The 11,725-nt window shown below is 43.9% G+C and overlaps 1 long non-coding RNA gene across 4 annotated transcripts in view; it reads left to right on the top strand.

The window, feature by feature from the left end:
* LOC140657783 (uncharacterized) overlaps window positions 1-11,725 on the top strand; it is a 185,548-nt gene that overhangs the window by 65,434 nt on the left and 108,389 nt on the right. The window lies entirely within an intron of this gene.

The following is an 11,725-nucleotide window of genomic DNA, read 5'->3' as shown; positions in this document are numbered from 1 at the left end:
CCACATCCAGAGCAGAGAGGCTTCAGGTTGGAAGGTCTCCCCTTACTACACCATCAGTAACAATTTACTGAGTCTAGTTATATTGATGAACCTGTTGAAATCAGAGCAGTTAATTGATAAGATAAAACATACACTTACTCATGATCAGCACGGCTTGTGTGGCCATAGAGGGTCTGGAAACATCTATCAGGCAGAACATGTTGAGGGAAGTATGTGGTACTGGCCTGCATGTGTTAAATTGGAAAAGAGGGCAAAATTCTCACATGAGGGCACACATCTCATCACATCCTCAAGAGAATGAGGAAGGGGATCATGCAAATACCTTATCCTGGCATCGATACAAAGTCCAGGATACAAAAGAAATTCAGAGCAAAATTAATTTTGTCACAGCAACCCTGAGTTCTGGATCCTGCCCAGAAAGAGTTCCCTGCAGCCACACAGAGGCTCCAGCGATCAAAGGTATCATCTTCTTCTCTGATCTGCTCAGCAGACCCAGAGTCTGTAGCACAAGCAGAGCATTTACACTGTGGTGCCTGGGGCAGTTGTGGGCAGGGGTCTCCCCTGCCTCTGCGGAGGGAAGACTCAGCCCCTGCGTAAGCCATTGGGGTGGATGGTGCCTCTGATCAGCTGTTGAACTCCCATCCTTCAGGAAGGGTGGCTTGGCTGGAAACCCCTGCAGGGTGTGAAGGTTGTTTCATCCCTGTGCAAGCAGCTGAGTATGCTGTGGCTGAGGGACAGCTGAAGGGACCGTTGGATGCAAAAGACCAGGGAATCACAGCAGGGAACTGCAAGTGTGTGGCTCATGCAGATTTGGAGACACTATAGTGAAGAGCAAAGGAGGACAGCCATACGTCTAGGGAGGCTGAAGGAACTCCCCAGAGGCCAGACAGAATTCAGCAGAATTTGCTGCCACTCAGAAAGTCACAGAGTTAACCAACATTAAGCCTGGGAGCCAACACCTGCCTGCAAGAATGCAGGAGACAGGACAAGAGTTGTCTATATATACGTCATATATATGTCATATATGACATATGTCATATGTTGTCTATATATATGTCATATAACCCTTGTGATATGTTTGCCATTTGTCCCAGACTACTTTTAATCCAGCGAAGCATAGCTTAAAAGCCTTTGGTGTTCTTCAGGAGCTCACTGTAAGGGAGGGGTCTAGGCACCCCTCTCGCAGCCAGCTTGGATGCTGTCACCACACGAAAAAGAATTTGCAGTAAAAATTAGAATTATAATGAGCAAAAAATAGAAATCAGATATCTATATTCTCTAGAGAACATAAGTGATTGAAATGACTACTCTAAAACATCACTTTAACCACATTGATCTCATTACAGATCACCATAGGATATTCTGGTGAATTGGCCTTTGTCATGTAAAGACTCCAGATTTCCTCACTGAAGTTCCCATCCTCAATGCACCTCCATGCTCCTGGGAAACAGGCATAACTGCTTCATAAGAATAAGTTGCACAACTTCTTAATTGCTGAACCTAGACCTTCAAGATACGACATTCTTCCTGATTTTGAGGGCCTGCCACAGCCACACATTACCATGTCAAATCAGCTTGATTATCAGGGACTTTGCCCTGAGAGTGCAACCAGAAGAAACTGCAGTGCATGCAAGTAACAAAAGTTAATAGGGCCAAGACACAGCACTCACAGCAAAAGCAACTAGTTCTGCAGCTGCCCAGCTCACTCTTGATGAGCTGTCCTCTGGTGTCTCTAGTGCACACTCTATACAGTTCAGGGTGAACGTATTCAAACTAGCTCTTAACTGGATCACAGAGCAAGCCTGACTGCGGGAAGTATTTAGTTACATTCAGGCAAGCTCTGCAGTACCTAATATACCCTCGTTCTCAGAATAAAACCTCAGTAAGCTCTGCTCAGTCTAAGCTGTTCCCAGCTACTATTAAGTTGTCCCAGGCAGATGTATACACATCATACAGGAATGTGCAGCTCCCTGCTTGCCCATGACTGACTGCTGGCAAACTTTAAAGAACAGGCTTTTCACGCTTCGTCTCTTTGATCTCAGCTCTGTGGTTGCTGGTCATTAGAAGTGAATGTTTGCTCAGGGGCTTTTGTTGTCCTAGCCAAAGTGCTTCTTCAGTTTTGGGTCTGTAGCCTCACACAATTCTGAATGAGCCACAGGGAAGCACACCCATATCCAGAGAAGTCAAGCAGCCTGCTGGAGCCTGCTGCAGCATAGTGAAGCTGGGGAAGTATAAGTGTCCGTATTGTTTGTATAGATATTACAGAATCCTGGATTTTCTGTGTCCTCATCTTAGTCACCTGAGTTACAAAGACATCAACCCAAGAAAAGTCCTCAATCTGCAAATTTTTGTAGGTTATGAGAGTCTTTCAGGATATCATTAGCATACGCTTTTCCTGTTGTCACATTCCTCACTAAGCACCCACGGTTGGATACTTATCTGGGAGGCAAGATACTTGACCTACAATTGTTTTGTTCTCATCTGGTACAGCTAGCTCTTTCATTTACACTCTCATGAATTGTTTAGATGACTATCAGAAAAGGTGAAAGTTGGTGTTTCTCTGCTCTCAGGGTGTTGATACTGCTGCTAAACATTAATGTTACATTAGTGTCTGGGGCTAATCATAGCACTGTTCCCAAGCCTGACTTCAGAATTCCTCAGGAATCCCCTTCTGGCTGGGAGCTGCCTTGGTTTACTGTCAGGCCAGAAATGGAGATATCTCTCATCAGATAGCCCTGGAAAATATGGTGTGATAAATCTCAGTTTTCTCTCTGTAGATCTGTTTATAGATCAGCTGCTCATTCCATTGTTTCAGGTGACCACTGGGAAGTCACACACATATGTCCTCTTTCTCTTCAATTCAAAGTCAACTCTTCTTGCTGCTTGCCCTGTTTGGTTGCTAGAATTCTTCATCTCTTGTCTGTTTGCTATACTGCATCAGCAGCAGAAGCAAGGTATGGCCATTGGGAAGCCATTAGCAATGAAGTTGTTTTCAGTACATACCATAGAGGTCAGCATCACAGCTGATGCTTGTTTTTGTTAGCTGAACTATCCTCCCTTTGACAAAAGTGGCCCTTCAAGTGCTGCTGTGTACCTCTTCAAGGTGCTGTTGGATGTGATTATATTCCTATTGGTTATGCCTGATCTTTTTTAAGACTTATCTCTGTGCCTGATGTTAGGTGGTGCCTGTTGTGGCCCAGGAATTTTTAAGCACTCTTCGTTTTGTTGGGTTCACAGTATGATGAGGAGCGTACAAATGTATTACTTCTTACGCTAGGGGTCTTACTGCACATGCGATCAACAATGTAGGATTCCTTAGTTACCAAGTCATTGATTCATGTTACATTGATTTAGGCGTTTAGCTCTGCAGGCCTTAGGTTTCTTTCCTTCTGTGCTAGGTAAGAAATAAGCTGTAACAAAAAAAAAAAAGTAAGCTAGTCATGCCACTCCTCATTGGGTTGCTGTGGTTACACTATGTTTTCTAGTGACATCAGTGAGGGCTCTCTAATGCTTGCGTGATGGACTGTTCTGGTGCCTCTTTTGCTTGAAGAAAAAAAAAATAGTTGAGGGGAAAAAATTAATTTGGCCATTTGCATCTTTCCTTCTAGTTATGTTTTCGTAACTAGGTGATTAGTGTTAGTGGTTTACAGAGGAGTAAGTGGTGGTTTTTTAATTAGCTTTATATCATACAGCTACAAATTATTCTAGCTGATATGGAAACATAACTATTTTTCCACTATGAAAAGAAACATTTCATTGTTTCCAAGCTTTGAAAACTACCTCAGATATCACCTTTTGTCTGTCTAGGTTTTTCTGCTGTTTTCAAGGCTATTTGAGTTTTTTCAAGTTTTTGCATTTCTTTTGTTATATGGAACAGCTGATCATCCTTGTTTACCTGGACTCAAAGTCCACAGGGTTTCAAAAAGTGACAGGATAAATCCATGGAAGAGGAATCTGTCAGGGTTGTTAAATACAAAGACACCACCCTTTGAAGTTCCTGAGCTGCTCGTGAGGGAGGGCTGGGACAGTATTTTAGGAAGGTTTTATAGCATACTTTCCTTGATTTTGTACTCTTCCCTGACATCTGCTCTTGGTCACTGTTGGAAAGTGGACAGTGGGTGGAGTGCATCATTTGTCTGACCTGCTACGGGCTCAGTTATGTTCTTAGGTTCTCATTGTTGCTGACTATGATAGCAAATTGCAATTTGGTTTGATAAATAACATCAAAGCCCAAGAAGTGCAATATCCTGCATATTGTTTGAAGCTCATAGGATTGTAATGCCTTTCGGGTGGGCTTCTTGCTTTGTAGGAAAAAGGTGCTACTTTGGGGTGATTGTGTAGATCAACAACTGCAGGTTCTCTGACTGACCTGCTATTTCCATTGCAGGCCAGGCAGTTCACCCATGTAACAGTCTCCTGCAACACAGTCAGTGGTGGAAGCAGTCAGATGTGCTCAGTACAGACAAAGGAAGCAAGCAGCCTTGAAAAAAATTGTCACAGAACTCTGTGAGCAGCCTGCAGACTGTGTACTTAAAGTGAGTAATGTCTCGTCTCCTAACCGGTTAACTGGTTAATTACACATCCAAGTTAAGCAAGGGCCATTCCTGATTTCACAGAGGCTTGGACTGTTTAGCCTCAAGAAGGGAATGCTCAGAAGGCATCTTATTAGTGTGTATAAATACCTGATGGGGGTTGTAAAGAGGACAGAGCCAGACTTTTCTTAGTGGTGCTCAGTGACAGGAGAAGAAGCAATATGAGAAATGCCATTTAAATATAAGAAAACTTTTTTATTGAGGGTAGTCAAACACTGGCACAGCAGCTGACCCTGCTTTGAGCAATGGGGTTGGACTAGACAATCTCCAGAAGTGCCTTTCCACCTCAACCATCCCATGATTCTCCATGCCTTTGTACCAGGCAGTCTGAATTGTGGCATTCTCACATTCTCTGTGATGTGTCTGTATAAGTTTTAGGTCTTATCCTGACTCACCCTTTCCAGCAGAAACACCAAAGGGGAAGGGCTTTCTGTTTCACCACCTAGGAATTCAGAGGTGCAAATCACCATCTGTATAGCTGCTGCAGTGTCTTTTAGCATCATTCCTACCTTTTTTTCTGCCTGCTATGTCTGGTCTTGAGTCATGCCTGCAGACACTGTAAAGCAGGTACTATTTTATTAGTACTCAGTTATATTGTACGCTTCTTGATTATTGCAAATAATAATATTTGCAATTATTATTTGCAATAATCAAATTATTGATTTTTGCAGGAAGACACACAATGGTTAGAGGGACGGGGTGCTAGTATGGGCCCTCAACCTGTTGCCTGGGGGCGTGCTGGTGACACTGCACCACAAAGTCTTGCAGAGATGAGCTGAGGGCTCCTGAGGTAGTAGGAGCCAACAAGGAAACTTCCGTAGAGCACCTTAAGGGAAACAAGGGGTGTTCCACTAGGAAGGTGACATGGCCAACAGCCCAGATGAAGTGTCTCTACATGAATGCATGCAGCATGGGCAACAAACAGGAGGAGCTGGAAGCTACTGTGCTGCTAGAAAGCTATGACCTGATTGCCATTACTGAAACCTGGTGGGACGAATCCCATGACTGGAGTGTGGCTATCGATGGCTACAGGCTATTCAGAAGGGACAGGTGGGGAAGGAGGGGTGGAGGTGTTGCCCTTTATATCAAGACATGGATAGAGTGTGAAGAGCTGTCCCTGAAGAATAGCCATGAGCAGGCCAAAAGCTTATAGGTAAGAATTAGAGACCGAGGCAACAAAGGGAACCTTGTGGTTGGTGTCTACTACAGGCTGCCTGATCAAGGAGAGCCTACTGATGAAGCCTTCTTCCTCCAGCTACAGGAGGCTTCACGCTCGCAAGCTCTTGTCCTACTGGGGGACTTCAACCACCCCAACATCTGCTGGAAAAGTAGCATGGCAAGCTGTAGGCAATCCAGGAGACTCCTGGAGTGCATTGAGGTTAACTTCTTAACCCAGGTAACAGACACCCCTACCCAAGGGGATGCAATACTGGACCTGATGGTCACCAGTGCAAGTGAGCTCATCAGTGACGTCAAGATTGGAGGTAGCCTAGGCTGCAGCGATCCCACATTGGTGGAGTTCACAGTCCTGAAGGGTATGGGACAGGTGAGGAGTATAGTCAGGACCCTAAATTTTAGCAAAGCAAAATTCCAGCTCTTGAAGGAGTTAGTCAATAGGACCCCCTGGGAAACAGTCCTCAGGGACAGGGGAGCAGAATAGAGCTAGCTGACCTTTAAGGATGCTTTCCATAAAGCATAAGAGCTCTCAGTCCCCAGATGTAGGAAATCAGGCAAGGAAGGGAAGAGACCAGCATGGCTGAGTTGAGACATGCTGGTCAAACTACAGAGCAAGAGGGAACTGCACAGGCAGAGGAAGCACAGACGGGTAACCTGGGAAGAGTATAGGGATGCTACTTGCCTGTGTAGGGATGGGGTCAGGAAGGCCAAGGCACAGCTGGAGCTGAACTTGGCAAGGGATGCAAAGAATAACAAGAAAGGCTTCTACAGGTATATCAACCAGAAAAGGAAAGTTAAAGAAAGTGTACCTCGACTGATGAACAGGAATGGTGACCTAGTATCAACAGACAAGGAGAAGGCTGAGGTACTCAACAAATTTTTTGCTTCAGTCTTCTCTGGCAACCACTCTCCTCACCCCTCCCAAGTCAATGGACAACATGATGGGGACCAGGGGGGTAAAGCCCCTCCCACTGTAAGGGAAGATCAGGTTCGTGACCACTTGAGGAACCTGAACATATATAAGTCGTCTATGGGACCTGATGAGATGCATCCCAGAGTCCTGAGGGAATTGGGTGATGTAGCTGCGAAGCCACTCTCCATGATATTTGAAAAGTCATGGCAGTCAGGTGAAGTCCCTGGTGACTGGAAGAAGGGAAACATTGTGCCCATTTTTAAAAAGGGTAGAAAGGATGACCCTGGGAGCTACTGACCTGTCAGCCTCACCTCTGTGCCTGGGAAGATCATGGAACAGATCCTCCTAGAAGCTACACTAGAACACATGGAGGACAGGGAGGTGATAGGAGACAGCCAACATGGCTTTACCAGGGCAAGTCCTGCCTGACCAACCTAGTGGCTTTCTACGATGGAGTTACCACATCAGTGGACAAGGGAAAAGCAATGGATGTCATCTATCTGGACTTCCATAAAGCCTTTGACACGGTCCCCCACAACATCCTTCTCTCTAAATTGGAGGGATATGGATTTGATGGGTGCACTGTTCAGTGGATAAGGAATTGGTTGGATGGCCGCATCCAGAGGGTAGCGGTCAACAGCTCAATGTCCAGATGGAGATCAGTGACGAGTGGTGTCCCTCAGGGGTCCATACTGGGACCAGTGCTGTTCAATATTTTCATCAATGACATTGACAGTGAGATCGAGTGCGCCCTCAGCAAGTTTGCAGATGACACCAAGCTGAGTGGTGCAGTCGACACGCCAGAAGGACGGGATGTCATCCAGAGGGACCTGGACAAGCTGGAGAAGTGGGCTTGTGTGAACCTCATGAGGTTCAACAAGGCCAAGTGCAGGGTCCTACACCTGGGTCAGGGCAATCCTCAGTTTCAATACAGGCTGGGGGATGATGTGATCGAGAGCAGCCCTGCGGAAAAGGACTTGGGGTACTGACGGGTGAAAAGCTGGACATGAGCCAACAATGTGCGCTCGCAGCCCAGAAGGCCAACCGTATCCTGGGCTGCATCAAGAGAAGCGTGGCCAGCAGGTTGAGGGAGGTGATTCTGCCCCTCTACTCTGCTCCGGTGACACCTCGCCTGGAGTACTGCGTCCAGCTCTGGAGCCCTCAGCACAAGGAGGACATGGAGTTGTTGGAGCAGGTCCAGAGGAGGGCCACGAAAATGATCCGAGGGCTGGAGCACCTCTCCTACGAGGACAGGCTGAGAGAGTTGGGGTTGTTCAGCCTGGGGAAGAGAAGGCTGGGGGGAGACCTTATAGCAGCCTTCCAGTACTTAAAGGGGGCCTATAGGAAAGATAGGGACAGACTTTTTAGCAAGGCCTGTTGTGACAGGACAAGGAGCAATGGTTTTAAACTAAGGGAGGGCAGATTTAGACTGGATTTAAGAAAGGAATTTTTTGCAGTGAGGGTGGTGAGGCACTGGAACAGGTTGCCCAGAGAGGTAGTGGAGGCCCCATCCCCGGAAACATTCCAGGTCAGGTTGGATGGGGCTCTGAGCAACCTGATCTAGTTACAGATGTCCCTGCTCTTGCAGGGGGATTGGACTAGATGACCTGTAAAGGTCCCTTCCAATCCAAAACATTCTATCATTCTATGATTCTATTCTATTATATTACCAGATATAAAATAGATTAAAGAGTTACTGCTGCTGTGTTGTCCTACCATAGAACTGAATGTCTTTTGGTATTCCCACAGCCAGTGAGTTAACAGTGACTGTCTTATTTTGTGTCTCTGGAAGGAAGAAATAGAAACTCATCATGAAAAAAAATGCTAGAGATTTGTTTTGCAACAGCAGCTATCTGTGGATTCACTCAGAAACGTGACCATACAGTAGCCTGTAAGGCCCAGAATAGTCACAAAGGCATAAACTTAGAGATTTAAAAACAAATATGGGGAAAAGGAAGGAACCTATGGAGGCAAACTTAAGACCCATTAAACAAGCCTGAATTGCCTGAATTTAAAAAGTGTAGGAGACAACCTTTTCTTTATTAAAAAGTGTCTGTATAATATGTTCCTAGTGCAGACTGCTTTGGTGACAATTAATACATATGTACAGCCTCTCTTGCTGTTGGAAATCTCTGTCCCAAAGTGAGTTAGCTGCAGCAAGGCTCAGAGCCAAGGGCACAGTCTGCTACACAGTTTGCCAGTTTCAGAAAGATGAGCTATCATATCTCATGCTTAAATACCTACAAACAGTACAAATAAGATGCATAACTGCAGTAATTGTGTGACTTGGAAAGGGAAAACAAAAACTAAACAGTGTATTACCAGCATAGATAAAACTCCAGCTGGAAATGGATTCAAAAGACTAATCCTTGGTAAGTAGCAGCACCTAAATGGGTGATATGCATTACATATGAGTTTTTCAGATCAGAGATCTTTCTTGCATAAGAAAGGATAATGCTTATTGGTTTTGAACCTTATACAGTATGCTGGTTTTGGCTGGGATAGAGTTCATTTTCTTCACAGTAGCTAGTATGGGGCTAAATTTTGGATTTATGCTGAAAACAGGGATGTTTTCGTTCCTGCTGAGCAGTGCTTACACAGAGTCAAGGCCTTTTCTGCTTCTCGCCCCACTCCACCAGTGAGCAGGCTGGGGGTGCACAAGAAGTTGGGAGGGGACACGGCTGGGACAGCTGACGCCAGCTGCCCAAAGGGCTATTCCACACCATATGATGTCATGCTCAGCAATAAAAGCTGGGGGAAGGAGAAGGAAGGGGGGGACATCCAGAGTAATGGCATTTGTCTTCCCAAGTGACCGTTACACGTGATGCTGCTTTCCTGGAGATGGCTGAACACCTGCCTGCTGATGGGAAGCGGTGAAAGAATTCCTTGTTTTGCTTTGCTTGTGTGCGCGGCTTTTGCTTTCCCTATTAAACTGTCTTCAACTCAACCCACGAGTTTTCTCACTTTTACTCTTCCGATTCTCTCCCCCATCCCACCAGGGGGGAGTGAGCAAGTGGCTGTGTGGTGCCTAGTTGCCGGCTGGGGTTAAACCATGACATACAGTCAGTTTCTTCTGTCATAAAACATCTACTGAGTAAAGGATGTTTAAGTGTCTCAAAATTGTTGAAAACAATGATTCCTAGTTCTGTTGCAAGACATAGAGTCACAGTACTCATCACTAAATCTGCTGCTGATCCGTGCTGTAGCAGGACAGTGTTGTTAATAGCATACCCTCTTTAGCAATCTCAAAAAGCTTTAGTACAACAAACAAATAAATCATTACGATGTTTGCTATTAGACTTGCACAGTTTCAAGATAAGAATTTCCCAATCTATTTCAGTGCAAAATTGCAATCTTTCAGAGGTTTTCAGTAAAAATAAGGAAGGCCTCCAGCCTTGAAAGTTTTCCACTGAAAGTGCAGAGAGAGTGAGCACTCTCCTAGGATAGTCAGTGGTCGAGGCATGTTCCTGCCTTTGATGTGGGATCAGGCAGCAGCAATCTGTGTGTCTCACTGCCCAGCTGAGTACCACAGCCTTCAGGCAAGTGGCTCTTCTCATTCCTGTCTCTGGCACTGAGCAGAAAGTCTAACTTTGACCCAAGGAAAGTTCTGTCAAAAATGGTTTAATTGCTGTGTGCATGCATGCACATGTGCACATACACGCACAGAGTTTTTTAAACAAATGAGCATTATCTGTATGAACTTTCTGGCTGATTCTAATTATGTGAAGGTGACTAATAGGACCAACCCACCCACCACTGGAAAGTGGCAGCCATGTGCTCATGCATACTCAAGTGAACAAATTAGGGCAGGAACTAAAGAGAACTCTGCATGACTTGTAAAATGTCTTGATTTGAGATTTTGCTGGGGTATTCTCTTTAAACACTTTACGATTACAAAAATGCCATGGTATCTCTAGTGTTCACATATCATCAGAGCATCAGTTTCATGCTGAAAGAACTGAAAACAGCATTTCAGCAAAACATGGAAATATTTTCTAGCAACTAGACAGAAACTGGCAACACTTCATTTTTCAGATAATTTATAGGTTTTATTTCAGAACAGAGTCAAGACAATGTATTTCTGAATAAGTGACAGGTTTTTTCAAGAGTTTTTATTATAATAAATTGTGCGTTTATGTAACATGAGAAGCCTTCAGGCATGCTCAATATAGAGCTATGCATATTTCATATGCCTATTTCTGTATTACTATATTTTGTTGTATATGTTTAATAGATTTAAATCCTAATTCTACTTTCCTACACTACCTGCTTTACATACAAGTTATTTCCAGCTTCTGCTCTTCCAATTCTATTGCAGGGACAGCTTTCTACAACACTTAAACATTTCACTAAACTTTACCCTATTGTTACTAATGTATGGTGAGTAAGATTTTGTGATTTATTCATGAGCTTAAAGCCACATGAACGAGCTTTTAGTGTGAGTCTGAGTAGTTAGCTACACGTGTCAGTGCTTTTAATCCATGTACTGGCCTCCAGGACAATTAAATTCATAGAGTAAAGAAAGGATTAAGTTAAAAGGAAGTTGTAAAGATCCAGTTGGGTCCAACTGGCAGTATCTGAAGTTCTATTTGTCATAATAACGAATTGAACTTGGAATCACATAATGGTAACTACCTATAGCATAAAAAGAATTATAATCAGAAAAAGATGGTTGACTAGTTATTGAAAAATAATTGTACCTTCAGTACCCACTCAAATGTCATAATTAACACAAAATGCTTCTGGTTTTATTGTAAGGTGAGAAAGGAAGATCAACACAATAGTTTCTGCTACATTTGGCCTCATCTGGATTTTCTGATAAAGTTTCATTATCTTTTTTCTTTACAGATTTGACACTCACATACATAATTTCTGTTCTTTTGCAAAGACTAGACTTATGAGAATAACTAGCTTTAAATTCACTATCCAATCTGAAAATAATCTGAAATTTTGACAAACTAGGAAGTTGAGAAAATAATCATTTTATGTTTGGCAAACAGTATTTTTGTTATAAATTCGATATAGCTAGAGTAAATTTTAGAGT

The sequence above is a fragment of the Ciconia boyciana genome, chromosome 10 (genome assembly GCF_034638445.1).
Source record: "Ciconia boyciana chromosome 10, ASM3463844v1, whole genome shotgun sequence".
In the NCBI taxonomy this organism is placed as follows: Eukaryota; Metazoa; Chordata; class Aves; order Ciconiiformes; family Ciconiidae; genus Ciconia; species Ciconia boyciana.
Note: the sequence above shows the minus strand (reverse complement) of the source record. Positions and strands in the feature narration are given on the sequence as shown.